Raw genomic sequence first — 26119 nt, 5'->3', positions numbered from 1 at the left:
AGGGGCAGAGAGAGAGGGAAGCAGGCTCCAGGCTCCAAGCCGTCAGCACAGAACCCAACACAGGACTCAAATCCATGAACTGCAAGATCATGACCTGAATCAAAGTCAGACGCTTAACTGACTGAGCCACCCAGGCGCCCCTGGATATATCGTCTTGAACCCACAGGGCCACATGTGGGGACAAAGAAAAGGCCAAGCAGGTACCCTGCACCCCTCCCCCTGCTTCAGCGAGAGCAGCTCTCCTTTTGCCCATGTTATGTATTGGTGCTCCCAGTAAGAGTTCATGCAGAAAGGAGAACTGGCTATTTTTAAAACTTAAAAATGAAAAGAACGAAGACACTTAATAGTTAAAAGAACACTGTTCTAGAAGCCAGCTCTCTCAGCCCCATTTCCTCGTTTGCAAAATGAAGAGTTTGTATGTAATGGTTTCTAGCATTCCCCTATTCCATGGTATGTACTGTTTTATATTCCAGGCCAAAACACTAGTGTAGATGTGGCTATTATTTGGTATAACAATCTAATTATGCCATGTTATCAAACAGCATGCTTACCTCCCTTTTAACATAACAAGGAAGTAAAACATTCAGGCGTGGAACCAGCAGTATATCAACTGAGAGCTGGTCTCAGATATAAAATGCTCACTTTAACATGGGTCACTGGAAAGTAGTCAAATAGCCCTCACAGATTCTAGACTACAAGGTAAAATGCTGCACATTCCTCGAGACTTGTCTGCGTTCAGATGAGCCCAACACTAGCTTGAGTTGCAAATAAACCTATAATTTTACTGTAATTTAAAAAAATCTTTATGATTTTAGTGTTTTTTTTATTTTTTTAATGTTTTTATTTTTGAGAGAGAGAGAGCACTAACGGGGGAGGGACAGAGAGAGAGGGAGACACAGAATCTGAAGCAGGCTCCAGGCTCTGAGCTGTTAGCACAGAGTCCGACACAGGGCTCGAACCCAGAACCGCGAGATCACAACCTGAGTAGAGTTAGGCACTCAACCGACTGAGCCACCCAGGCGCCCCTGGATAGTGTGTTTTTAGTTACAACTTATTCTAGCACTGAGCAATTTGTTGAGTTTCTCCTCCTTGCTGCCAAAAGAAAAAAAAATAATAAATGAATATGGCAAAATATAAAATCAAATACTATACAGCCATTAAAATGACATGAATGTGTATTTGTTGGCATGAAAAAATGTCCAAAATATAGTAAGTGAAAAAGGCAAAATACAAACCAACATATATAATATTATTTCATTGCGGGGGAAAAAATCGCATGTATTCATATATACACAGGAAAAAGTTTTGAAGGATGGCCTTAGTTATCCCTGGATCACAGGATTATAAGCCATCATTACCTTCTTCTTTGTTACCCTCCTGTGTTCTGAAGTATTTTTTAACATTGAAGTGGGGGGTGGTAAGTTTGGAAAAAAGAAAACCTCACTAATTTCTTATCCCATATGTTATTCAGAAAAATGTACAAATGACAGCTCTTAAGAAGTAGTGGGTGATCAGGGTGCCTGGGTGGCTCTTTCGGTTAAGCATCCAATTCTTGATTTGTGCTCAGCTCATGATCTCATGGTTCATGGGATAGAGCTCCACATCAGGCTCTGTGCTGACAGTGTGGAGCCTGCTTAGGATTCTCTCTCTCCCTCTCTCTGTCTCTCTCTCTCTCTCTCTCTCTCTCTTTCTCTCTCTCATTCCCTCCCTCTTTCTCCTTCTCTTTATTAAAAAAAAAAAAAGAAAGAAATGGTGGATGATTGAGAATCAGCAGACTTTCTCTATAAAGAGCCAGATAGTAAATACTTTAAGCCCATGGGCCATGCGTAGATTTTATAATCATTTGACTTTGTCATGCTAGTACAAAAGCATCCATAGATAGTAGGTAAATGAGTACACTTGACACGGTCACAGTAAAACTTTACAGAAACAGGAGGCAGGCTGTGAGTCTACAACCCCCAGTGTAGTAGAAGCATTAGTGAAGCAGATAGATGAAGGTTTAAGCCCTCACTCCCTTGCCTAGAGCTGTGTAACCCTGTAAGACTTGCTTTCCTTGTACATAAAAAGGAAATAATAATACCTCCCTTGAAGATTTGTGTAAGAAATCTCACCCAACAGTACACATAGTTAAGTGGTTGTTTCCTGCCTGCCTTCTTTTTATAGCACAACTGGGGGAAAAAATTAAGCACATTAAATAAAGTGAGATTTTTTTTTAGTAAACTAATTCTTTTTTATATTTTTTTAAGGTTTATTTATTTTGAGAGAGACAGAGACAGCATGAGTCGGGGGGGGGGGGGGCGAGGGAGAGAGGGAGAGGGAGGGGGAGAGGGAGAGAGAGAGAGAGAGAGGGAATCCTAAGCAGGCTCAGCCCCGTCAGCACGAAGCCTGACACAGGGCTCGAACTCACGAAACCATGAGATCATGACGTGAGCTGAAATCAGGAGTCAGATGCTTAACAGGCACCCCTCATAAACTAATCCTAACACCAGCATTTACCCACAACAGAACTATTTTACAGCTAAAAGCAAAATTCGTAGGGCAAGCTGTGAAATAGGGTAAAGAGTGGCAAAGTGACCTGTTTGGAGGCCTTTACTTTCCACTTCACTGGCAATGACTACAGAAGGCTTGGAGCACACACCCCACAGGTAACTTAAAATAAACACAATAAAAAAAATAATAAATAAATAAACACAATATATCTCGTAAGGTTCATGTTGGGGAAGAGTCGTGCAGAATCAGAGGCATTGAACGCTGGCTCCCATATGTTCACACAGGTTGACCCACACACCTCCTCTATGAAAAACATGTAAGGGCATCGTCATGTATTCATGCTAACAGTCATTGAGGCACCTTTGGTTCTTTTCTCTCCTTGATGTTCGTAACGATGCCTATTGTCCTGCACCTCATTCCTAGTAATGGAAAGCGGGAGGTATGATCAGAACATATCAACGCCTCATTTATTTACCTTCCAAAGAAATAGTTCTTACTTGTGAGTTTTCAAAACTTTTTGACCACCCAGAGTACTTCCATTAGTTTCTGTCTCTGTGTCTAAGAAACATGGCTTCTGGTAGGGTTTTTTTTTGTTTGTTTGTTTTTCTACTCAGGGTCTCTGCTGATTGAAGACAGTTGATTGGATTTAAAATGTTTCAGAGACTCAAAAGAAAAAGAAACGAGAAGTCTTAGTGGTACTTTACATCCTCGTGACCCCACTGGGCCAAAATTGTGTTTCATGAAAGCCAGAGAAATAAAACTATGGGACTGAAAAGCAATCTCCCTTCAGAACTGGATTTTAGTCCCAACAAGGGGGTCGTGATTAGCAGTTTCCTCCTAGCAAAACCTTTAAAACATGAAAAAAAATGTGATGTTGATACCAAAACACATATTCCATACAGCGTAACACAATGGTGGCTGGTTAGCAGTCTGAGAGAGGAGCGCATTGTGACTCTGGTGCTTAGTGATTACACAAGAGAACACCAGGATCACAGTGATGCTTGTTTCATCACTCACCTCACGCAGAGCTGTGGTAAAGGAGGAACTTTCACAGCACTTGCCTCAGAGTGTTCCTTTTCCCTAAGACAAAGGGAAGGAATCAGAGAGAGGTGGTGATTAATATAGGTGTCAGGGACAGTTCTCATGCTCTGTATTTAGATACATTGCTTCAATCGAATATTCCAATCCAAAATACAGTCGTCTGTGCTTATTCCTTTTCGTTTGCAGAGAAATGAAGTCTATAATAGGCTGCTTTCAGGAGCCAAAGTACAGTGGCCTGAACGCTGCACAAGTTCCTGGCTGGGGGGCGGAGTGGTGGGGGGAAGGCTGGAATCCAGCACCAGCTCCTGATTACCAAAAACGAGCTGTGAGAGCTGGCTGCGGCTGTGGGAGCTTGTCAAGTTCACATGATCCCAGATAGAGACTTCACTAGAAAACCTGGGTTTCTCTGGAAATCAAAACCCAGAATGGGAATAGTTGAAGATGAAAGCATTGCATTGAAAGGCACTATTGGGGGCGCCTGGGTGGCTCGGTCGGTTGAGCGTCCGACTTCGGCTCAGGTCACGATCTCGCGGTCCGTGAGTTCGAGCCCCGTGTCGGGCTCTGGGCTGACCGCTCAGAGCCTGGAGCCTGTTTCAGATTCTGTGTCTCTCTGTCTCTGACCCTCCCCCATTCATGCTCGCTCTCTCTCTGTCTCAAAAATAAATAAACGTTAAAAAAAAAATTTAAAAAAAAAAAAAAGGCACTATTGTATAGTAACCCACCCCACCATACCATAAATATTTACCAGATGTTTGGGGAACCAGATGACCTCTAGAAATTTATACTCTAGAGCAACAGCTAATATGATGGATGACACATAGTTTCAATGAGAGGATGGAGGTGATAGAAAATAACTCATTGGGCAGGGGGTGGTGATGCTAGGAGAGGAGGGACAGACAGGCAAAGAGAAATGGTCAAGGAAGGCTTTTTAAAGGAGGAAATGGGGGCGCCTGGGTGGCTCAGTCAGTTAAGCGGCCAACTCTTGACTTCAGCTCAGGTCATGATCTCACAGTTCGTGGGATCAAGCCCTGTGTTGGGCTCTGTGCTGACAGCATGGAGTCGGCTTGGGATTCTCTCTCTCCCTCTCTCTCTGCCCCTGCCCCCCCCCCAAAATAAACAAACATTTAAAAAGAGCTATTTAAAGGAGGAATTGTTTGAGCTGGACTTAGCAGAGTTCACCAACTAGACAAAGAGAAATGAGCATTTCATGTAGAAGGACCAGCATGAGCAAAGTTTGGAGACATGGAACTTGCCGCATTTGGGGAAGAGCAAATAATTTCGTGTATCTGGAATGCACAGGCTGACTGGAGATAAGACTGAAGAACTGAAGGAGTAGAAAGAAGGCATTGTAAGAGGTCTCTGTACTTGGCCAAGGAGTTTGAATGCAGTCCAGTAGGCAGTGAGGTTGACCAAAGCTCACTTGTAGTTTTAAAAGATAACTTCACACAGGTTGGGTCAGGAGGTGGTCTTCATTGTATGCAAACTTTGAGGGAATTGGAGAAGACTATAGTAAATCTGTATTTATTTTTTTTAATAAATAAATTGTACCAAATACGGTTCTAAGTGTGTTTGTACACATCAACTCATTTAATGCTTGTAACAACCCTGTGAAGTAGGTACTAATATTCTCCTTATTTTACAGATGAGGAAACTGAGGCACAGAGAGGTTAAGTAACCCGCCTGAGGTCACACAGCAATAAGTGTCAGAGGCACTTAGCAAAACCCCAAGAGGAAGGCTGGCTCCAGTGTTTGTGCTCCATTCAGCTAAGTTACCTGTCTTGTGCGCTGGGCTCTGTATGCAGCTCGTGGTAAGTCTTCCGTGGATGTCGCCACTGACCTAACCTCCCACTGCTCTCGCATCTCTTATTAATGGGCTGCCTTTTTAGTATCGTTCCATCATCTATCCACCTTGGAGCACCTGCCAGAGGTCATGGAGGGGAATAAGGACCCCCACTTTTCATTTTTTCTCTTTCGTGGGTATTCGCCTCCCATTTACACTGTGTGAAATGGCCTCAACAAGGCAGATCCAAGGGCTTAGTGAAGAAATTTATATATACACGTTTTTGTATTTATCTCTGGGTTTTAGTCATGGATATATTTTTTTAATTTTGCGAGCTACCCTTTGAAAACCCTTTCAACTACTATTAACACTTTTGACACGAGTCTGTAAAATTGATTCAGACAGTTTGCCAAAGCTGCCGGTCTTAATTAATGACTTACTATAACCTCCTGTTTTATTGGATCTATATTTCTAGTATATTGGCACATATATTAATGACTGACCCGTGAATAAACTGACAGTTTTAAAATGATATGGGATAACTTGTTTTCTTATGGAGAATTCACTTTTGCCTTGAACTTATAGTAAAATGATTATTAGTTCAGTAAATTATGACTTTAGTGTTGTTATGATCACCTTAGCAGTAGAAAGACTGCCTGGATTTCATTTCTTGATGAAATTCTACTTTGGATAAGTCTCTGGTTGATCTCATGCTCTAGCACATAGAACTGCTAGCTTCATAGTCATAGACTTTTCAAGCAGAAAAGCATTCACTGGGGGTCTGCTAGTATGTGTACATACATGTGCAAAATTATTTTGAATTTCCTTTAATTTGTGCTAAAATACATAAAGAACACGTTAGAGTCAGATAGTTGTTAAAGTAAATAATGTGAATCTCACAACAAGAACAACAACAAGGAGCTGGTTGTCTGTGTAATTTGAAACAATTTGTTCTGTGCCCACAAAAGGGGGCACCACATACGCCAGGTTTTATATTTGTGTATTTCGCAAAGTCTGTTTGATATGTGGTAGTAGAAGCAAAGAGTACTGAGTTGCTGCAGAATTACAATGCGTTCTTCCCCAACACACTGCCTTTTTTGGAAGATAATCTTTGAAACGAATGTGACAAGTCAAATACTAATGAGCATACTATATAGAGCTGAAAGTTTTTCACTTGAAATTAACGCAGACACTGTGATCCAGGCCTACAGTACATAAGTCAGATTCATAGGGATTACATTGTATTTGAGGGTTATTCCCAAAGACCTAGCTTAATTCCAGGCTGATTTTCTCCAGAGCTGACAAAGGAGAGCTGGATTATTTGTTTCCTAGTCAGAGTGGCGCCACCACGTGGTAATAGCATAAACACTTTTACCGGTCACTCAACCAGGAGGCTTCAGAATTACGAGATATTTGACACGTTTTAAATTTAGGAATATTGCCTGATTCAAAACTGCATAAGGAGAGATGCAACTTATATTTCTATATCATGTGATTTCAAACTAGCATATTGCAAATTCACATAAAATGGTCATGTTGTGTTTTTGTATCGTCCTATGCAGAGTGATTAGGAGAATGCACTTTGGAGCTAATTAGTCAGGATTGCATTCCAGCGCTGCTACTTACTCTCTGCCTACCTTGGGCAGGTTACTCAGTCCTCCCAAGTCCCAGCTTTCTCACCTGTAAAATGGGGACAGGACTAGTGTCTGTCCTAACAGGTCATTTTGCACATTGAGTTATCTTAAAACACTTAGAACAATGCCTGGCAAAGACTAAGTCATCTAGAAGGGTTTTTTGTTGTTGTTGTTATTGCTTTTCTATTAGTATGATTAAGCATAAGGAGCCTCTGATAAGTGGTCTGATGCACCTTTCTACATCTATTCAGGGTGCAGCCTAAACCGACTCATGAGAGATCTGACATCAGTGACCATGGTAAGGGAATAGATCGCAGCTACTCTTTGCGGTTTAAAGATTAATATCACAAGGTGAGGGGATTGTTTTCAAACAAATCAAAATAACATCAAGGTCTTGTGTCAGATTACACTATTTAAATGCATGATTATAAATGACTGAACTTCAACATTTTAACAAAATGTATTCCTCTAGACAGGTGCTTCTTAATGTACATGCAAAGAACCAGAACTCTTGTCCAAATGCAGATTCTAGTTTAGTAGATCTGAGCAATTTCTTTTTTTTTTCTTTTTTTAGTTTTACTTATTTATTTTGAGAGAGAGAGAGGGAGAGCGAGGGACAGAGAGAGAGACAGATAGAGAATCCCAAGCAGCCTTCACGTGCCAGCAAGGGCCTGATGCAGGACTCGAACTCACGAACCCTGAGATCATGGCCTGAGCTGAAATCAAGATTCAGACGCTTAACCGACTGAGCCACCCAGTGCCCCATCTGAGTAGTTTCTGAGATTTTCGCATTTTTTTGCAAGCTCCCAGATGATACTGATGCTGTTGCATTGCAAAGCACACTTGGAGTAACAATGCTCAAAATCACCCAAAGTCATTTCCACTGCTGCTTTATTATCTTCCCTTGTTACTCAGAAAAACATGGTAATTTAATTGTAAGTCAGAGAAGAGCCATAGGAACCAAGATAATATCTTACTGTAGTCTTCACTTTCTCTAGACCACTTAACTATCTTTCATGGTAGCAATGAGTGCAAATGTAAGGGAAGGATGAGTACTAAAAAGAACTGGGGTAAGTGCGTAAAGACCAAGTTTTCTCCCAGGTAGTGAGCTCTACCATGCCAGAAGTACCAGTGAATTGCAAATGGTGAAGCTCACATGTGTATAGAGCTTCCTCCTGTGTGAAAAGCAGAAGGGGCAGTACAGCGTCGGCTGAAGGGTGAAGCAGGCCACACAGGCGTAAGCCTCATGAGACATCTGTAATCAGCCTCTCTACCTACTCAAAAGGAAGCTAAGGGTTTTATTGTTTGGAAAACAATGCCAAAAACATTGTAAACTTTAAAAAATCTTTGAAAATCTGCATAAGCGTATACCAAATCAATTAGCTATGACCCAGGCAAACCAGATACACTTTCTTTTTTTATTTTTTTTAACGTTTATTTATTTTTGAGACAGAGAGAGACAGAGCATGAACAGGGGAGGGGCAGAGAGAGAGGGAGACAGAGAATCGGAAACAGGCTCCAGGCTCTGAGCTGTCAGCACAGAGCCTGACGCGGGGCTCGAACTCACGGACCATGAGATCATGACCTGAGCCGAAGTCGGACGCTTAACCGACCGAGCCACCCAGGCGCCCCAAACCAGATACACTTTTATTGTCAGAATCAGAGATTCGAAAATTACAGTTCAAAAAACATAGTATCACGAAAAAGACTTGAGAATCTGAGCGCTTCGTGGGAAACCCATCGTAAGGATGTGACAACATCAACTCACACCGAATACAGCTTAAATAATTTCAGGAAGCTCAAAAAATATCTGGAAGAGCATCTGTGTGCTTAGTTTTTACAGATGCAATATCTCACATTCAGTAAAACTCACATCTTAGCCAAAGAAAATATTATAAATAGATGTACGTGGAAAAAACTAGGAAGATGTATGACAAAATGGTGAAAATAGTTAACTGATGGGTGATTTTTCTTTTCTTTTTGCTTACCGGTACTTTGTTCATATTCTATAACCAGTGCATATCATTTTCGTACAATGGGGGAAAAAACAAAATTTACTTTAAAAAAGAAAACCACCTCCTGAATGTGGATAAAGTACTGTAAAAGTTGGCTATTTAGCAATGGAAAACTTCATACGATCCAGGTATCCCCTGCTTTTCAAAAATCCACACCACACCACTTCACGTTTTTGCAGGACCTGCATTAGGACCTGCGTTCACTAATGAAAAGGAATCCAGACAGGATTTCACTTTTACGAAACAAGGAGGAAAGCGAAAAAGCGTTCTGTGCTTGTTTTGCCCCCAGCCTTTACAGGTGCACTCGAAGCAGCAAGAGTGGTGCCACCCAGCGCCTTTCTTGGGAATTACACTCAGCGTCTCCGCATTAGGCCGCCATGATTTCTACCCGTGTCAAAACCATGTGCTTTATCTCGATTTATTTTGTGCATCTGTTAGCAAGAGGTGTCCTAACATATCAGAAAAACCTAGAAGAGGTCATTTGGGGGATCTGACAATGCTTAAAAGTTTTTCCATGTAAGTTAATGCCAATTGCCTCTTTATGCCATTTTGGCTTACAAAAGTTTTCATAGGACTGTTCTGCTTTCATATATAGCAAGGGAAACCTGTATAACTACAGCTTGTGATACACATTCCTGCTCTTATTGCTAATGGATGAATTTCTGAAATGTAATTTGGATCATTTTTAGAAAACAAATACCAATATCCAAAATAGGGCCATAACATATTGAGAATTTCCCCTGCTAATAATTAATTCCGTGTGTTGTTTGGGTTCTAAATTACTCTGGGGAAAATCTGAAGTTAGAGAAAAATCCCATTTTTGTTAATGTCAGGGTTCTTGTGGCACCTGACGATGGTATCATTTCAAGTGCACCTGGACCTTCAAAACTGAATTTCATAACTTTTTTACTGTAGAAACATTTCCAAGGAGCACTTGTGAGAAAACCGCTTTAAATTGGAATCCTTCCGCTCTGGTACAATCATGCAAACAGCCAGCAGAATTTATTTAACCTTCAGCCAACTGCTCAACCAACTTGAAATTATTGATAGCCCATCAGCAATGATCAAGATGGAGAGGCTAAATGAAGAGGTGCCTTTTTTTTTTGCTTTTTTTTTTTTTTTTTTTTTTACAAGAGAACCATTGAGCTGGTAACAGGACTTGAAATGCCGTGTCAGCTCAGCTCGCATGGTCAGGGAGCTCAGCTGCTGGAGGGAAATAAAACTGTTCAGTTACGGCCGCCCTCCAATCAGTCACAGGGGTAATGGTGTTTGGCTTCAGTCAGGTTGTATGTCAGCAAATATACATCTCTTAGACAGCCCCTAAGAGTGCCTTAAGATCATGCTTATTGTTTTATATAGATAGGGGTCGGATGCTGATAGATGGTGGTCATAGGCCACCGAAATAAATTTTACCATGTTTAGCAGGTAAAGTTAATCTCAATACTGGAGAATGAGAGGGCCGTTTTGATAGAATATTCATTCCATTGACAGTGATGGGACATTTTTCCTCTGTTAATGCATGGCGCAGATCATATGAAAGTAGATATCCTCTGCTCCCTGCTCCTCAGCCCCCACTGTGTGAAGTCCACGTGCAGAAAAGGGACCTCAGGTACAATCTGGGAGATTTACTAAGGTTGAACTTTAAAGACCGAGTTTATTTGAAGGAGCTCTCTGGGGAACTGAATGTACGTACCATAGCACTACCCTACTGTGGTCAGAGTGACACAGGAATGAGATACAGATTTAAAGAAACACTGGCTGTTATAGTGAGTTATTTATGCCCTATCTTTAGTCTAAAAAAGGGTCGGAGGCAGCATCATGTGGCACAAGGGTAGCCACCCCCTTCCAAACCTATCAAACATTAGCAGTCAGTCAGAGTACTGTTTTACCACTGAGCCCAGATGAATCTCAGAATCTTAACCCAGTGTTTCAGACACTCAGGTTAACACGAGTTTGCCACCCTCTCACTAACTCTTTAAAATCTGGCAGTCTGCCTCCAAACATTGAAAGAAATATAGTGAGTCTTCTAAGAGTCTCCTGAAGGGCAATCAGAGGGCAGCTCCTGTACGAGAGCCTGTGCTAAACAGAATATGATGGGGTCCTTCAGAGAGAGTCTGTTTGTCTGCAAAAGATTTTCTTGGGAATGATAAATGAGGCCCAGCAGAAACGGGACGCTGTGCTATTTGCTGGAGAAATGAGAAAACTTTTTCAAAGGATTGGATTGTCTTACCCCAGGGCCAAGAGTCAGTGAGACTCCTAGACCCGAGTCAGTGTGCCTACGAGAGCCCGTCAGAGCCCATCTTCTTTAGAAACTCTTAGAAAGTTTGAAGGCGGAGAAGGGAAAGAAGTATTAGGATGTTAACCTCGGACGGACTCCATGCTTGTGTTGTGGCAGATACACAACCCACTCACAGTGACTTCCGCCCTGTAGGATCTCCTGCAGACGAGGGACTTGCCTCAGCTCCCCGGCTTACCACGTTGTTTATCACACTGCCTTCCTCAGACGTTATGACTGAGAGCTTGCTTGGAAATGAAAAAAAATGAATGAAATTCTCATTTTCTTAATTTCCTGAGAGTAGGTCTTTGTTAACCTTCTTGTCGTCCACTTTCTTTATTATTATTATTATTATTATTATTGTTTTAACATTTATTTATTTTTGGGAGACAGAGATAGAGCACGAGTGGGGGAGGTTGTCAGCACAGAGCCTGACACGGGGCTCAAACTCATGAACTGTGAGATCATAACCTGAGCCAAAGTCACGTGCTTAACTGACTGAGCCACCCAGGCGCCCCAGTGTTCTCTGTTTTCTTGAGGGTAGGGTGTTGCTCATGTAGCTCAAGGTCTCAGGAGACACAGACGCCCAGTCTAGTAAAACCCATGAACTCATCCTTTAGTACCTGCCTTTCAAAGAAAAGCCCTCAGTAAGGCTGCCATCTGGATTTCTAAGCATAGTCTGCCTTAAAAAGGCCAGTCTCTGCATCTAGGCCAAAGTATGTATTTATACTAAGTTTGTGTTCCCTAAAAAAAAAAAAAAAAAAAGAAAAAGAAAGTGACTAGACTATTCCAGAATTTGAAAAAAAAAATCAATTTTTAATATTTTGATTCACAAGTATTCTGCAAGCCCAAGTTCTTTTGAATAACAAAAATGTGCTGTATGGTGTTCCAGTAAAAATGTACCATAGGATATAAAGGAAAGGCCATTCTGAATTAGTCTCAACTATAGACTTTTTTTTAAAATGCCCTTTAAAAATATTTTTTAAATAATGAAAATTAATCCTTAATGAAGTCCTGCCAAACAGAAGTCCTAGAGGGCCTTCCTTTGATGAATAAATTAAGGATTTTTAATTCATTAATTTAATGGCTTCCTTGAGGAAGGAATTGGCATCTAACGCAACCTTATGTCACTTGCAGTGCTCGGCAGGCTGTCTTGAACAAGGGTGACAGTCAGGAACTAGCTGCTGAGTAGATGAATGTGCATGTAAGGGATTGGAAAATGATTTGCTCTCTTGAGTAAATACCTCTTTCTGTATTTTTTCATTTTACAGGGTAATTGCCACTTTAGCCAGTGCAAAGTTCAGTTTTAGTACAATCCATGAAAGAGTGATTATAAATCCCATACAAGTGGGATCCAAATTCATATAGTTTTATTTGACTTTAAAATGAGGCACTAAAGGGGTACCTGGGTGGCTCTTGATTTCGGTTCAGGTCATGAGCTCACAGTTCATGGGATCGAGCCCCACATTCATTGTGGAGCCTGCTTGGGATTCTCTCTCTCCCTCTTTCTCTGGCCCTCCCCAACTTGTTCTCTTTCTCTCTCTCAGTCTCTCCCGTCCCCCAAAAATAAATATTTTAAAAAAGAAAATAGAATGTGGCACTAAAAATTAAGAGTCTTAAAAATACTCTTGCCTTTCACCCAGTATGCCCTTCTAGGAATGGTAAATAATAATGAATTGTGTAAAATTCTGATAAAAGAACTTGGAAGCAACCTAAATGTCCACATATATGTTTGGTGGAGTAATATTTAGCTTTTAAAAATAGTCTTATATGGCCGCCTGGGTGGCTAAGTTGGTTAAGTGTCCCACTCTTGAGCTTAGCTCAGGTCATGATCTCACGGTGTGTGTTTGAGCCCCACATTGGGCTCTGTGCTGATAGTGTGCAGAGCCTGCTTGGGATTCTCTGTCTCCCTCTCTCTGCCCCTGACCTGCTTATGCTTTCTCCCTCTCAAAACAAATAAATAAACATTTTTTAAAAAGTGTTACAGATAACTATTTGTGTCTTGGAAAGATAATAATTATATATTATTTAGTTTTCTTTTTTTTTTTAACCCAAGGGTGACCCAGCAGAGGTTGAGAGATTGGCTACATAGAGGCAGTTTAAGCAATGGATTAAAGGAACCAGGTTTCTTGCTGTCAGAGAAGAGAGTTACAAATATAAAAAGAGAGAAGGTTAGAATTAACCCTGCAGTGTTATACTGAAATTGGAGATTCTGATGTAGACACATGGTATTCTGTATGCATAAATATAAAATCAAATATATATGTATTATATATGTATATATGTATATTTACTGACTTTGTCCATTCTTTAAAAAAAAAGGGGGTGCCTGGGCACATCAACATTCTAGTAAAAGAGTATCAACATTCTGGTTACAGTAAGCACACAACTGCTGAGATTTTGGTGTCTGTACCACTCTCCATTAAAAAGAACCAGGGCTCCTTGGAGAAATGGCTAATCCCAAGGCTGGAGGAAGGAAAATACACAAGAAGCCTGGAATATCTTGTTCCAGAAAGGAAGACAGTGCTCAAAGAACAATGGGAACATGTTAGGACATGTAAGTTAGCTTGTAGGAGCTCCCACTGGCTAAATTTGGGATAATATAATTGTCAGAATGATTAATAATAGTAATAGATTATACCCCCATTGAAAACAGTAGAAATCCTGGGGTGCCTGAGTAGCTCAGTCGGTTAAGCTTTGGACTTTGGCTCAGGTCATTATCTCGCAGTTTGTGAGTCTGAGCCTCCATCAGGCTCTCTGCTGTCAGTACAGAGCCCTCTTATGATCCTCTGTCCCCTCTCTCTGTGCCTCTGCCCCACTGGTTCTCTCTCTCTCTCCCTCTCTCAAAATAAATAAGTAAACTTTACCTTAAAAGAAATAAAACAGTAGAAATCCATGGATCCACTCTGATATAAATAAATGAATGAACACACAAAAGAAGAAAAGTCTCTTCCTTACAGTAGAATGTCAACTAACAAATGTAGAAAAAATAACAGACTTAGAAAATCACCATTTGGTAACTATTATAGTAATAATACATTTAATTAAGAAACTAATAAAAGAGAATTGGTTGATGAATGGGATATATACACCCATTCTCAGAGTATCTCCACCTAAAATATTTATGAATTACAAAGGAAAAATAAGAATTCCCTAGTGGAAAAACTTGGCAAATACCATCTTACTCAAGTAACAAAAGTCAACACCACCATTAGTTGACAACTCGTGTGCCATCTTACAAGATGCTAAAGAACCCAACAGCCCTTTGAGATATGCCTGCCAAAGACTAATAAGCTGAATCTAAATCATGAGGAAACATCAGACGAAGCCAAATCAAGGGACAGTTGACAAAACAGCTAATAATCATAACTAATAATAAGGTTAATGGGGCGCCTGGATGCCTCAGTCAGTTAGGCGTCCAACTTCAGCTCAGGTCATGGTTTCATGGTTTGTGAGTTTGATCCCTGCATCGGGCTCTGTGCTGACAGCTCAGAGCCAGGAGCCTGCTTCAGATTCTGTGTCTCCTTCTCTGTCTGCCCCTACCCCACTTGTTCTCTGTCTCTCTTAAAAATAAATGTGTTTAAAATTTTTTTTTAATAATAAGATTAACAACTGTAATCTTCAAACACATCAAGATCATAAAAGTCAAGTTAGGACTGGAGTTGTCTCAGAATGGAGACTACAAAGACATGAAAAGAGCAACATCTGTTTCTGGATTGGATCTTTTTGTGTAAAGAATATTTATTGGTACTTAAGTGGGATCCTTGGATGATGGGTTTAGGGAGTTCTTTGTTCTGTACTTCCAAAATTTCCCTATGTTGTAAAGCATTTCAAAATAAAAAAATGTGGGTATAAAACAATAACTCTGATTCTATTTTGTAGAAGCTGTGTATCATAATATACATGATACATAGAAAGGTCAGAGGATATACATCAAAATGTACAAAAAAATATGGTTATCTCTTGAGTAATGGGACTTGTTTGCTTAAATTTTTCTTATTGATGTTTTTGTTCATCTATATTTTCTAATTGTTAATTAATATGTATTCTCTTTGCAATGCAAAAATTTATTTTTGTTTTTTAATTTGTATTCATGCACTTCGGTAGTTTCCAGCCTTAAACAGGAAAGATTACATTACAAGGCATAATTGCTTCGTCTATAATTCAATTAACCTCTACTATATATAATATACTTGCAAGTCATTGCAAGATTGCCTTCCATTTCTAAAATGTGGAAAATAGTCATATTTGGGAAACGTTATTTATCTTTTCTCTTTATTACTTGTTGCTCATTGATCATAGTCCTGAAAAATAATCTTACTATAATTGAATCACTGCTTTTCTCATTATTACAATACAAATTTAAAAATCAATTAGCTCTGCTAATTACTACTTATCTGGATATAAAAAATACTGAAGTAACTGTCTTTAGCTGTTGTGAGTTTCAACATCTTTTTATTGCTTTTCTTAATTCACTTGGGATCACGTTATGATTATAAACTTCATTTTAAAGAATAATTAGAAATACTAACTAGACTGAATAATTAGTAGTGTTGCCATAGTACACAATATCTGTTATTTAGCAAACTCATCCTAAAACAATTTGTGATTCTTGTTAAATTATACTAATTGAAATGAAATGTATTCAGCATTCTTATCACTTGCAAAGGCAAAACACTTATATATTGGCCTGGACTCTCAGAACAAGAACCTTCAAAATGAATTTCAAATTCTATCCATAAAATTAGATTCTTTATTAGATTCCAGTGGGTAAATTTGTACTTATGGACATTGTTCACTTAATTTATAGAACACAGCATTGAAAATGTACAGGGTGTACTTTTTTTGCATGAAAACTTTGAAAAACATTTCCTGGGTCAGTTTAACTGAAAAGAAAATGAATAGTGGGCCTTTGTGGTCTGTTCACACCTGGATGCACACATACATCTCCAATTAACTGAAACAAGAATTCCCAGATGTTTCCAGCAAAAAGGATATTTTTAATCATGTCATAGTGTTTTGGCAGGTATTTTCATTTATTTTATTTTATTTTATTTTATTTTATTTTATTTTATTTTATTTTGGGGGGGAGTGAAGATGATTTTTTTTACGAATATAATTTACTGTCAAGTTGGCTTCCAAACAACACCCAGTGCTCATCCCAACAAGTCCCCTCCTCAATGCGCATCACCCACTTTCCCCTCTCCCTCACTCCCTCCCACCCACCCTCAGTTTGTTCTCTGTGTTTAAGAGTTTCTTGTGGTTTGGCAGGTATTTTTAACTATGCCAGTCAGAATGTTATATCATGAATCCAGACATGTTAACGGCAAACCCAAGTCAGAGACACAGAATTCTAATATTAACTTGAACACCCCTCCTGCATAGGTCTCTACACCACACACTACCTTACTTACCACATCTATAATTCAGAGTCAATATTACTTTGTGCAGTGACAGAACCATTTGAGCTTGGCCTATAAAAATTAAATTAGGGACACCTGGGTGGCTCAGTTGGTTCAACATCTGACTCTTGATTTCAGCTCAGGTCATGATCCCCAGGTTGTGGGATCAAACCCTGTGTCAGGCTCTGTGCTGAACGTGGAGCCTGCTTGGGATTCTCTCTATCTCTCTCTCCCTCTGCCTCTCTCTGTCTCTAAAATTAAAAAAAAAATTAAATCATATAACATATATAACCTCATACCCCACCAACTGCAGCTACTTTTACTTTTACTGTAGCTACTTCTCAAACCAAAGTCTCAATCAGAGAAAGACGCAAGGCGAATAAAACTGTTCTTACAAACACCCAGGATAGTAGCAAATTAGATAGTTAATTTAAAGATTGCATTTAAATTTAAGATTATTTTAGCTACACATACAGAAAACCTAACTGAAAATGGCACAAACAAAGATCATTTACTAAGGTAGTAACTTCAGAGGGGCTGCAGGTAAGGTTAATTCCATACCTCAACAGTGACATCAATGACCCAGGCTCTTTCAGTCTTAATGCTCATTGATCTTCAGTGTATTAGCTGTCATCCTCAGGCTTATCCTCTCATTGTAGCAAGGTGGCTGCTGCCGCCCCACACATCAAGTTGGCAACTATGTCTGAAAGCAGAAAGGGCAGTGTTGTTCTTTTCATCAGGGAAAAACACTTCACAGAACTTCACCAGCAGACTTTCCGCTTGGGTCCATTGACCAAGACTTACTGGATCACGTGCCAATGCCCTAGCCGGAAGGAACCTGGAAAGGACCTTTCGGACATTTCAGCCTCTGAAATGAGAATCAGCTTTCCCAGCAAGAAAGAAATACAAGAAGATGGAAAGGCTGTTGAGTGGACAACCGATAGGGTCTACTATCCTGAGTGTCCTGGCCAAAGTCTTGCTTTTTCTTTTCTTTACTTTTTAAAAAATATTTGGACATTTTATATAGCTTCAAGTATAAGTAAATCTGTCAGTTGCAATTCATGTGCTTCTGAATATGGTGCATTTATGAGACCTTGTTTTTATTTAACTTCACAGTTTTCAAGGGCTGACCAGAGATAGGTGTATTCCAGTACTTTTGTGCTGATAACATCCTGCATTTATACCTGGGTCCTATTTTTTATGATGATAACTAGCACTTTATAACACTTAGAGTTAGAAAAGCCACTTATTCATATATCTTTCAAGCCTTACTCTCCATATAAAGACTGTGTCCATTTACTTAAAATGAGCGCGGACAGTGGGGGAGGCCCTAGATCTGGCACTCCAGAAAGCCAGAGACTAGACAGGTAAGCATTCAGTCTCTGGAAACACTGTCAACAAATAGCTGGGCCTCAGCCACTGACCTACAGCTCAGAACAGAGCGCCAGTCTCTGAGGGGAGGAAGACCAAGGACAGGATGAGGCTTCAGTCCAAAGGGGAACTTCTCTAATAGGAGGTTAATAGATGAGGACTTGTGAATCAGGACCAAGGCAGAAATCTACAAATGAGACCTAAGCCTCAGGGGTAATACTATAAACCCAGCAGGTTCTAAGTAAATTTTGAGATAAATGAATGGATGAATTTTGATGACTGAATGAATGAGATACCAGACTTGTAGCAGAGGTGATTTGATACTAAGCCATTGCATGTTGATCTGGAACCTAGTATTATTCTTAGGAACTGGGGACCGATTGCATCTATAATTAGGGATCAGATGCACCATTTGGGAATGAAAGGAGGAATGAGGCCAATTGGGGTTTTCATTAATTCAAAGTTTGCTGAGAATATAAGTTATCTGGGGAGCTTATGAAGATTTTATGCAGATTTTCAGCCACCTCCTTAGAAATTCTGATTCAGGAGGTCTTCTGTCAGGCGACATTTTTAACAAGAATCCTAAAGTGGCTGTAATGCTGTGGTCAATGGAATTATCTTGTATTCCTAATTAAGCAGTAAGCCCCTTAAGGACCAACAGCATGCCTTAGATTCCTTCTGTGTCCCCCATAGATTTTAACTGTATGATGTGAATGCTTGCTATGCATGTCGATTGAAATCTCTGCCAGTTTAAATTAGGTCACTGGAATTGACCAGTTAGGATGATCGTAGAGAGTCACCTGCTGAAGAAGTTAAGAATGTTCACTAGCTTAATGCTAATTGATTACTCCCATCTGCAATGTGCTAGACATTGTAGGGGAACCAGAGGTGAGCAGGACACAGAGACTGCATGTGAGGTAATTACAAAGCAGTGGGGTACAGATCTAATTTAATACAAAGAAGAATTTGATGCATGTTATGACATGAATAACAGTACAGGGAAAGACGAACAGTTAGAGAAGGTCAGCTATGCCTTGAAGAACAAGTCTGATTTCAGTACATGATGGAAAAAAGGAATGGTCATCCCACAGAAAGGTGTTCACTCATTCATTCATTCATCCATTTACTCAATAAATGTTTACTGAGCTCCTGTCATGTGCCGAGCACAGTACTAGGGGTTAGAGATACAGAAATGTGCAATACCAAGTCCACATTGGCTGATGTTCTAGGGAGGATAGGAGATAGTCAACAAACAAATTAATTAGTAATGACCTATTATGCTGCACTTGATAAAAACTGACATTCTCTCCCCTGTGTATGGAAGCTGTGTAAAAACTGAATTGAAAGGGAGGAGAGATGGGAGCAGGAAGGCCAGTTAAGAGACCGGGATAACAACAGAGGAAGACATGACAAGAATCCAGCTTGTCACATGGACAGGAAAGAAATCAATTCAATAGAAAAACGGTAACATTACCAGGATAACAAGAAAAACAAATATGAGCAAGTTACAGTTTTCATGACCTCAAGACCTACATCCTCACCCCTTCTGCTGTCCGTGTCCATCATCCCTAGAATGGTGTCCCCAGGACTTCCCTTGACTTCCACATGGCCCTTGAGATGATATGAAGGGATAACCGTAGATGCTCCCTTCTCTCCAGGGAATGATCTGCTTCTGTGGGGCTGGTTCCCTTTGAGGGACACTTCTTTATCACTTCCCAATTATTTTTCTATAAGGTAACTGGTAGAGTGTAGCCTCAGGTCACTGACTTCAAGAACTCATGTCATATCAGGAGAACCAGTTATAAAACACAATGGCTGGGCACTGTGGAAGCGAAATAATTGATTAAATTTTTCAGTTTTCAGTCCACAGTATAGGTTTTTGGAAGAAGTATTGAATCAAGTTGTTTTAATGGAACTACAAATAATTATCACCTTTGTTTTCACTCTAATGTCCTAGATACTAACCATATATGAATGGAAAGATGAAAGAAGAAAGGAGGAAAGGAAAGGAAATAGCTTTTATTTATTTATTTATTTATTTATTTATTTTTAACGTTTTTATTTATTTTTGAGACAGGGAGAGACAGAGCATGAACAGGGGAGGGTCAGAGAGAGGGAGACACAGAACCCGAAGCAGGCTCCAGGCTCTGAGCTGTCAGCACAGAGCCCGACGTGGGGCTCGAACTCACGGACCGTGAGATCATGACCTGAGCCGGAGTCGGACGTTTAACCGACTGAGCCACCCAGGTGCCCCTATTATTTTTTTAAGAGAGAGCGCACAAGAAGGAGAGGGACAGAGGGAGAGGGGGAGAGAGAATCTCAAGCAGGCTCCACACCCCAGCATGGAATCCAACATGGGGATCAGCCTCATGACAGTAAGGTCATAACTCTTAACCAACTGAATCACCCAGGTGCCCCAGAAATAGCTTTTACTAATTAAAGTAATTAAGTGAGCCGAAGTTTTTGTAAATGGAATCGACTTGAATACTCTAAGGGTGGTTTGATGTAAACCTGTTGGGTATAAAATAATGAACAAGCTCTAAAAAGACCAGAAATGCTCCTTTCCTGCAATTATAAAAGAAATGCTATTTCACATCTTACAGATTATAACATACTTTCACATGCATCTCATGTTTCCTGACATTTAGACTCTAAGCAGCAACGTTGTAATATAGGGCTTGTTACTACCCCAATTTTGCTGATCAAGAAGCAATTCCATGAGGTCAAGTGACTTGCCCAAGGTAAAAGTGCTAGGAGGTGACAAACTCTAGGTTTTGTATTTCAGTCTTCTAATGAGCCCCTCTTCCCTCCCTATTTATGTGACTAATAGATCTAAATTTATACACATTGAGTTTGTCTAAAGCCAGATACAACTAATTTTTTTATATAATTATCACCTCACAAGTATCAAGGGGCTTTCTTTTTCTTTTCTTTTTTTTTTTTAAATGTTTACTTTTATTTTTGAGAGAGAGTGTGTGTGTGCTAGCAGGAGAGAGGCAGAGAGGAAGACAGAGGATCCAAAGGGGCTCTGCACTGACAGCAGAGAGCCTGATGTGGGGTTTGAACTCAAGAACTGTGAGATCATGATCTCAGAAGTGAGATGTCTAACCGACTGAGCCACCCAGGTGCCCCTCTTTTCTTTTTTTTTCAACGTTTTTTTTTTTTTTTAATTTATTTTGGGACAGAGAGAGACATAGCATGAACGGGGGAGGGGCAGAGAGAGAGGGAGACACAGAATCGGAAACAGGCTCCAGGCTCCGAGCCATCAGCCCAGAGCCTGACGGACCGTGAGATCGTGACCTGGCTGAAGTCGGACGCTTAACCGACTGCGCCACCCAGGCGCCCCTCTTTTCTTTTTTTTAAGTAGGCTTTACCTGCAGCATGGAGCCCAACGTGGGCCTTGAACTCACAACCATGAGATCAAGACCTGAGCTGAGATCGAGTCAGACGCTTAACTGACTGAGCCACCCAGACACCCCTCAGAGGGCCTTCTTGACAAATATACAGCTTTCTATGTTAATAAGGTGCCAAAAGATTATTGACAAGCTAGCCAGTAAACAATTTTTAAATTATTCAGGTGTACCTTACTTGATCCATGATTTTCTAAAATGCATGAGAGAATTTGTTATGTAAAGCAATCCTTTTTTCCCTTCTTTCATAAATGATTTCTTTACCTAAAAAAATAATCATGGATCAGGCTTACAATTACTATTGCATTCATGATGGTTTTCAGTTGCGAGCAATCAAGACCAATTCTGGCTATCTTAAGCAAAGAGAGACCATTTTGCAAGGATCTTGGGAGCCCACTAAATCAATGGAAGGCTAGAGAATCATGCTTGAGATCTAGGATACAAGGGGGCCAGATAAACCAAGGTCACCCCACAGGAGCAGTGGCCCTTCACCACCAGTCCCATAAGAATGACCTTGACCTCCAAGATTCCTTTTGTGCCTCCATTGTCATGGGATCCAAAGCCTGGGAGCAAATGTCTGATTGGTTGAACAGACCACGACACTACCACAAAGTGAGCTGAGGAATAACCAGGTCCCCTTATTTTCTGTTCATGTGCAGAAATAGGGGAGAAGGGGAGTGAGCACTGGGCATTGCCACTTTGCAAAGACTAACTACAATGTTGAATTCTCCCAAAAGGGTGATCCAGAGGCTGAAGGGGACTGAAGGAGGGGTAGAGTGCTGCCCCAGTGCAATAGATTGCAAAAAAAATAATAATAATAAAATCCAGTCCAAACATGTTCCTCACAGTATTGCGTATCATACTTAAAGTGGGGAGAGGCATGAGAACATTTTCTGACAATAAGGGATTTAGTTAAATTATGGTTCATTTTATATAATAGAAAACACTGAAGCTGAAAATGATGTTAAGGCAAAATATTTAATGATCTGAGAAGCTAGTTATTAAATATTAATAAGAGAAAAAATAGATTATAAAGCAATATTTAAAATAGGATCCTATTTTGTAAATAAGAACAATGGAAGGATATGTACCCCCAAATTAATAGTTTATCTCTGGGTAATAGAATTAGGAATGTTCCTTTTCTTTTCAATGCTTCTCCCTATAATACCACTGTATTATTTTTAAATGATTAAAAACTGGTTTAATGTGCATATATTCTCATTAAATAATTTCTTTTGTTTAAATATTCATATCCATTGTCTTAATTTTTTTTAATATTTATTTTTGTGAGGGTGCAGGTAGGGGAGGGGTAGAGAGAGGGGGACAGAGGATCTGAAAGCGGGATCTGAGCTGACAGACTGATAGCAACAACTCTGAGCCTAATGTGGGGCTTGAACTCATGAACCACGAGATCATGACCTGAGCTGAAGTTGGATGCTCAACTGATTGAGCCACCCAGGTGCCCCTCTATTGTTTGTCTTTAAATTATATATGTGTGTGAATCCTATTTCAGTGTTTAATAACTGTGTGTCCTTGGGTGAGTCACTCCACTTCTCTGAGCCTTTGTGTGTAAAATGGTGCCATGATCAGAAATAACCTATACGTACATATACTCTTTGACCCAGGTCCTCCAGTTCTCAGAATTTATCCTACAGGTAAAGTTGCATTTAAAAAAAAATGTTTTAATGTTTGTTTATTTTTGAGAGAGAGCAGGGGAGGGGGCAGAGAGGGAAGGGGACAGAGGATCCAAAGCAGGCTCTGTGCTGACAGCAAAGAGCCTGACATGGGGCTCGAACTCACGAACCGTAAGATCGTGATCCGAGCTGAAGTCGGATGCTTAACCAACTGAGCCACCTGGATGCCCCTGTAAACTTGCATTCTTAAGAAATAATGTTTTTATAGGCTTAGTCATTGTAGCATTGTTGGAATCACAGAAGTTTTTAAATAACCTAACTGTCCCCCAGTAAGGAACTGATAGGGTAAATTACAGTACATGTGTACAATGACATCATTAAAAGGATTGGAGAAGATCTTTTTTTGCATTCATAGGCAGCAATCTCTAAGATACTAAATGCAGAACTGTGCATATAGTACACTAGAATCTTTAAAAGGGTAGGAAAGAAAGTATTCATTTACATTTATATCCATAACTTAGCTCTAAACAAACTGATACCATTAAATACCTGTGAAATGACACATCACAAAAAAGCTGGTAACATTAGTTGCATGTGGGAGGGTAGCTGAGAGGCTGGGGCACAAATGTAGCAGGGAGAGTTTTCACTGTATACTTTTGTACTGTAGAAATTTTGAAACTTATGACTATATTTTTTATTTTAAAATAATGTAATTTAAACTGAAGGGATTAAAAATAACAAAATAATGCTGTGAAAACGTAGCATGTGGCTAGCACTTAGATATCAGCCCCTGATAGAAAAGCTATCTACCACCTTCGTGAGTAGTAAGGGTGTAAGGCTTAAGGCTACTTGCTTTTTTTTCTCCAAACATTAACCGTGCTCCCTCTGGTGGAGATACCCGGGAATTGCAACAAATGGGAGAAGAAAAATTGAACCGAGCCCCTCCCTGATTAAATAAGTGGATTGATTGATTGATTGATTTTATAATTTATTGCCAAATTGGTTTCCATACAACATCCAGTGCTCATCCCAACCGGTGCCCTCCTCAATGTCAATCACCCACTTTCCCCTCTTCCCCACCTCCCATCAACCCTCAGTTTGTTTTCAGTATCCAAGAGTCTCATGGTTTGCCTCCCTCCCTCTCTGTAACTTTTTCCCCCCTTTCCCTTCCCCCATAGTCTTCTGTTAAGTTTCTCAAGATCCACATATGAGTGAAAACATGTGGTATCTGCCTCTCTCTGACTGACTTTAAATAAGCGGATTTAGATACCTACCTTCATCTCCCGGAAACCACTGCAGTCCATGCCTGTTCAAAGCAGCTCTCAACTTCGGGAGACTGGTACCTGAGTGCTTCCCATGGCACACAAAGAGTTAATAATATATGTGGTCACAGTGGCCAGCGGATGTAGCTCAGTTTACACAGACCTGTGGGTGTATCTCATAAAACTTCAGCATCGTGCATTTTTAAATAAACAACCTAGAAATAAATGTCCAAATATTGTCCAAGGATCAAGACAAATCAACTGCTGCTATTCATCCACAAGCATGATTTTTAATGAAAATGACTAATTCAAGCAGCTTCCACAACGCAGGATGTCAGAGGTAGTTGTACAGTTCTCTATTAGTTGATATTTGTGTTGCTGAAGGAGCAATATTCCATCCACGTCAGGATTTTTCCTAATGTGTGCCCTAGTGAAGCCCTTAAAGAACGTTTAAATCCCATTAGCACTATCCCCACTGGAGGGGGAACTGATTTAATTGGGAATCAACACACATTTTACACCTCTTTGGGAGAAAAATCTCAGGACTTGGATATGTTTAACAGAAAAGGCTCTATGTATGGCACTATGAGGAATAATTAAGCTATAAATTTCATCTTTGTTTGCCAAATGAGAAATGCCTTTTTTTTTTTTTTAAATATGATCCACTCTTCCCCCTCCCCCCAACTTTATCTGTCTAGGTAAATATAATTAGGTAATGGATGATGATTTGTTAGCATTTTATTTCCTGTGTTTGCAAGGGCATTAACAGTGATCAGAAAGCACACAACAAATGTGGTCAGTTTCTGATTTTCAGAGGCAAGAACGTGACTTTAGAGAATCAGATGGGCCAGAAACAGGCATTCTTGCAAATTAACTCTTCCTGTATTCCGAATAGGATCAGAGAGACTTTTGTCTTAGCTGATTTGCATGCACTAATTGCTAGTGCTGAGTAAATGTGGAGTGATCACCTACACAATTACATTCATAAATTAATATTTTTTTACTCCGCTGTTATTTACACACAGGAAAAAACAGTACAAATAATTTTAAGGCTGTGTCTACACTTACATAATGAAGTGGTTAATTAAAGTAATGAGCTAGTTAATGACAGGCCTAGAAATTTTTCATGAAATATCCATATAAGGGAAGAAGAAATGTCTTTGCCTGAATAATTCTCATAATTGCCTCAACATTTGATTTCACTTTCCATGCACAGAGACATGCCCTAAATGACACTTTGGTTATGAATCTGAATTATCCTTTGATTTCTCATGGGCGCTATGGATGCCACGGCTAACTGCCAAGGTAACAGGATTAAACTAGGGGTATCACACAGAAAAGAGCCCCCCCCCCCCAGAAGTGCTGGGCACAGACTGATGCAGGCAAGCACATGGCACCGAATGTTCAGAAACAGAAGCTTTGGCTGGGTCTAGATTAAATTATTCCTCCACCATCAATGCCAAGGGGTCACTTTATCACTCCCAACCCAGAATGATCCGGTCCAGTTTTAGAGAGTCCCATCCTTTTTCAGGACCTCTGATCCTTTGGTCCAGTAGACCTCTAACCTTAGTGCTGGAGGCCAGATCACCTCTAACTGCTTGCTTCACGTCTGTAGTCACAGCCGTCTTGATTCTTTTCCTCGTGTTGGTCTAAGCCACCATCATCTCTGACTTGGGTCAGTACAGCATCTCCTCGCTCACCTCCTTGCCTCCACTCTGGCTTCCTCAACTGCACCACTGATCACCAAAGCCTATTCTCAAGGCAGCAGCCAGAATAATTTTCTAGAATGCATATCATATCATGTC

General features: G+C 40.2%; 1 long non-coding RNA gene across 1 annotated transcript; it reads right to left on the bottom strand.

The window, feature by feature from the left end:
• Nucleotides 1-2696: 2696 nt before the first annotated feature.
• Nucleotides 2697-24524, bottom strand: LOC125910057 (uncharacterized). Its single transcript, XR_007453836.1, has 4 exons — nt 24327-24524; nt 17199-17340; nt 3508-3570; nt 2697-2909 (listed from the first exon to the last, which is right to left on the bottom strand). It is a non-coding gene; the product is annotated as an uncharacterized LOC125910057 (long non-coding RNA).
• Between the last annotated feature and the right edge of the window lie 1595 nt (nt 24525-26119).

This window comes from Panthera uncia (assembly GCF_023721935.1).
Source record: "Panthera uncia isolate 11264 chromosome B3 unlocalized genomic scaffold, Puncia_PCG_1.0 HiC_scaffold_1, whole genome shotgun sequence".
Classification (NCBI taxonomy): domain Eukaryota; kingdom Metazoa; phylum Chordata; class Mammalia; order Carnivora; family Felidae; genus Panthera; species Panthera uncia.
The sequence above is the reverse complement of the archived record's forward strand: the minus strand, read 5'-3'. Positions and strand labels throughout refer to the sequence as shown.